Here is a 4560-nt window from a genome sequence, read left to right as displayed (position 1 = left end):
GTGGTAAAATATGACGGCATCCTCTCTCGGTATCTGCAGAGCAGACTCTGAAAACATCCCTTTCTGGATTTTCTGCTTTTCTCATTCTATTTTCTCCCAGAATCTGTTTGCAAAACATTTTATGGAATTGGCAAGTTATTTGCACTGCTTTTGCATTGCAGTCTGCCTAATTCAATTGCAATTATTTGTAAACTGCCGCCATAACTCTTCCTTGGCTAATGTCTGCAAACTGTTTACTAAACAATAAACTTAATCATGCATTCATTGTTGCAAATGTCTCCAAATGGCTTCAGAGTAGAGCTGACTTGACATTTTTGCCTATTTGCAAAGCCATGAAGGATGTTTTCTGAACAGACACTAAGTTCTATAACATTTAGTCATTCTATTCCCTACACCCCTTCAGATCTATTGCAGATTGGGATGGCCTCTTTTGTGGGTCAACCGATGTGCTGTGCTAATGCTGGGAGGTCCAAAGCAAAGTGGGCTGGGGGTAAGGCTCTGGTAGCGGTGAATGAACAGACAGTATGACAGCATGGCACAGGCAATAGGCAGGTTTTATAAATAGTGCATGAGTATCACTTAGCATATCAACCAAGTAACTGTTATATTTAAGACCCTCTAGATGTATAGACTCCTTGAGACGTATAGACTGTGAAGACAATGGTTCTGCCCATGGAGGATCCGATCGGATATGGGGACTGGAGGAAGAGGAAAGTTCAAATCAATGTCTCTTCTAGAAATCTAAAGATCTAACAGACTCACAGTGCTGTTACTCACCATGGACAAGTCAAGATGAGGAACTGTACTGGGGAGAAAAGTGAGAGATATGGCTCAAAATATCCTGTTTTGACCCAGTAATTGCGTATTTTGGCAGAATAGTTTACCAGAATGTTTATCAGATAGTTTGGAATGGCGAGTGGGAAATCAGGGAACGTCTGGCTGGAGACACGGGCATGGGAACACTGGTTATAGTGGTGTGACCGACTCTGGGGAAGGAAAGGGCAGACTCTTGGGGGGAGGGTACTTTCTGTGACCAGTAGGAAGACAGAAACATAATGGAAACCTTAAACGATGATGGCAAGAGGTCCCGGTTGTAACCTGGTCATGAAGTGAGGGGAGCATTTCAAGATGTGTGGGGTGTAGCATGGCTTGTTGCAGAAATGCTGAGGACAATGGGTAAAGCACACCGAATCTGGGATGGAAAAGTGAGCGAAGACTCAATGGGAAGAAAACAGAAGCAATTCGAAGACAATGTCCATACACGTTTACCCAGTGTCTGTATCCGCGTAGTCAATCTACTTCTTTTGGCTTCCAGAGCACTTCTACCTCTTTTGTGCTTCTTTTGGCTTCCAGAACACCCTCTCTTTTAGTTCTCTTCCCATATCACTGGACCCTCCTTCCACTCTGTTGCCTCATTCTCCTGATTTGGAAACTTTAGAACACCCCAGGGACTGTTCCTTTGTCTTCTTCTCCGTCTCTCTCTACATTGACTTCCTATGTGATCCCATTTTGCCCTTGGCTTTAAGTATCCCCTAATCCTGGGGACTCTCAACTCATGTCTCCAGCCTGGATGGCTCAACTCCAGATACTATGTATCTACCTGTTATATCCACTGGTATCTCAAACTCAACACTCCTAAAACCAAACTCAGAACTCCCCCCACTAACGACCAATCTCCCAAGCCTGTTTCTTCTCTAGTCTTTTCTTAGTAAATAACAACTTCAGCCTTCCACTTTCCCGGGCAAAAACAATGCAGATATTCTTGTCCCCTTTCTTGTCTTCACATCTCTAAAGCAATCAATCAGCAAATGCTGTCAACTCTCTGTCAGAAATATGTTTAGCATCTCATCACCTCTTGCCACATTTTGGTCCGAGTCCTTATCATTTCTTGCCTAGACTATTACAGTAGGCTTCTGCCCAGACTCTTTGCTTCGACACCTGTCCATCCAGAGTCTCTTCTCAATGGAACAGCCAGAGTGACTCTTTGAAAATATTATTTGTGCCCGCCTTCTGCTCAGAGACCTCTCGTGATTTTCCAGACCTCACCAAAATTAGAAGCCAAAGTCCTTTTCAACAGCATGCAGAATGAAACTAGACCCCTTTCTTACGCCATACACAAAAATAAACTCAAAATGGATAAAGGACCTGAATGTGAGACAGGAAACCATCAAAGCCCTAGAGGAGAAAGCAGGAAAAAACCTCTTTGATCTCAGCCACAGCAATTTCTTACTCCACACACTTCCAAAGGCAAGGGAATTAAAAGCAAAAATGAACTGTTGGGACCTCATCAAGATAAAAAAGCTTCTGCACTGCAAAGGAAACAATCAACAAAACTCAAAGGCGACCGACGGAATGGGAAAAAATATTTGCAAATGACATATCGGACAAGGGCTAGTATTCAAAATCTATAAAGGACTCACCAAACTCCACACCGGAAAAACAAATAAGCCAGTGAAGAAATGGGCAGAAGACACGAATAGATACTTTTCCAAAGAAGACATCCAGATGGCCAACAGACATGAAACGAGGAAACATGAAACATGAAACACAGGAAACGGTGCTCAACGTCACTCCTCGTCAGGGAACTACAAATCAAAAACACTGAGATACCACCTCACGCCAGTCAGAGTGGCTAAAATGAATAAACGAGGAGACTATCGATGCTGGCAAGGATGTGGAGAAACGGGATCCCACTTGCACTGTTGGTGGGAATGCAAACTGGTGCAGCCGCTCTGGAAAACAGTGTGGAGGTTCCTCAAAAAATTAAAAATAGATCTACCCTATGACCCAGCAATAGCACTGCGAGGAGTTGACCCAAGGGATACAGGGGTACCGATGCACAGGGGGCACTTGTACCCCAAGGTTTATAGCAGCACTTTCAACAATAGCCAAATTATGGCAAGAGCCTAAATGTCCATCCACCGATGAATGGATAAAGAAGGTGTGGTTTATATACACAATGGAATACTACTTGGCAATGAGAAAGAATGAAATCTGGCCTTTTGTAGCAACGTGGATGGAACTCGAGAATGTGATGCTAAGTGAAATAAGTCACACAGAGAAAGACAGATACCATATGTTTTCACTCTTACGTGGATCTTGAGAAAGTTAACAGAAGACCATGGGGGAGGGGAAGGGGAAAAAAGTTACAGAGAGGGAGGGAGGCAAATCATAAGAGACTCCTGAGAACCAACGGAGGGTTGATGGTGGGGTGGGGGCAGAGGGGAAAGTGGGGGATGGGCACTGAGGAGGGCACCTGTTTGGGATGAGCACTGGGTATTGTGTGGAAACCAATTGGACAAGAAATTATAATTTTTAAAAAAACCCCACAAAATCCTTTTAATGGCTTCAAGACCCTACCTGATCTGGGCCCTGGTAATTCTCTGACTTCATCTTTTCCTTCACTCTCTTCAGTTCACTCTACTCCAGCTACATAGGTCTCTTACCTGTTCCTTTCACAAAGAAAACATCTCAGGACCTTTGCATGTGCTGTCTCCCCATACGGGTACATTCTTCCTCCAAAATCTGTGTAATTTTCACCTTTACTTCATTATACTTCTGCGCAAATGTCACCTTAAGGTGAAGCCTTTCCTATCCAAAATATTTCCTTTATTTCCTTCCATATTAGCATCTGACCTACCCTCTTTGTTCGTATATTTACTGCTTTCACTCCGTTGAATGTGAGAACTAGGAAAACTGGAAGTTCATTTCCATCATCAACTTTATCCCTGTCTTCTGTTGCCACCGCTTAGCCCCCCCGCACATGGTTCGTATGTAACAAATACTTGAACGAGTAAAAGTCAACTGAATACAAGTTAACCCAGGCCAGGTAGCCCAGTACCTGGAACATCATACCGGTTTCCTAAACATCTATTGAATGAATGGATAAATGAATCCGTTTCCAGGACTGGGGACGCAGGTACCCACTTGTAGGCTGAGGCCAAGAACCAGTTGGGGAAAGACAGTCATTACGGAGTAGTTAATCGGAGAACGTAAATAGGTAACTAGCAAGCAAGCGCTGGAAACAGACACCACTATTCCACACCATCTGCAACATGACGGGATGTTGGCTGGGCGACCCTCCCAGGGTGGGCCTGGGTTTCCCAGGACCAGCTGACGAAAGGGAGTTTATCAAGAATCCGACTCCAGAAAATCAATCACAGAACACAGAATGGGTCACCAGAACCAAAGATTCAGACTCAGATCAAGGAAGAACCATGGCCGGTGTCAGATTCTCGGGAGGGTCACATTTAAATCGAGCACGGACCAGACACGAAGGTGGATTACCTTCAAAGGGACAGATCAACAATACCTGGAAACTTCTGACATAACGAAGATAGTGTTCTAGGCCTGAAACCCAGGCTGTAGTTTCGCGCTAAGGTACAGAGAAACACAGAGCATTGGCTGGATCATGTGTCCCAGCTTGAAATCCTATTCCTTCAGCTCCAAACACAAGCCTGTAGCTGGGAAAACGAATTCTGACCCAGAATGGGTGTCTGGGTGCAAGCGATAAGGCACTGGGTACAAATTGCAAAGCCACAGTCCCGATGGGCCGGTTCT

Source organism: Herpailurus yagouaroundi, unplaced genomic scaffold, assembly GCF_014898765.1.
Source record: "Herpailurus yagouaroundi ecotype Mexico unplaced genomic scaffold, PumYag 185, whole genome shotgun sequence".
Classification (NCBI taxonomy): Eukaryota; Metazoa; Chordata; class Mammalia; order Carnivora; family Felidae; genus Herpailurus; species Herpailurus yagouaroundi.
This window is presented reverse-complemented; position numbering follows the sequence as displayed.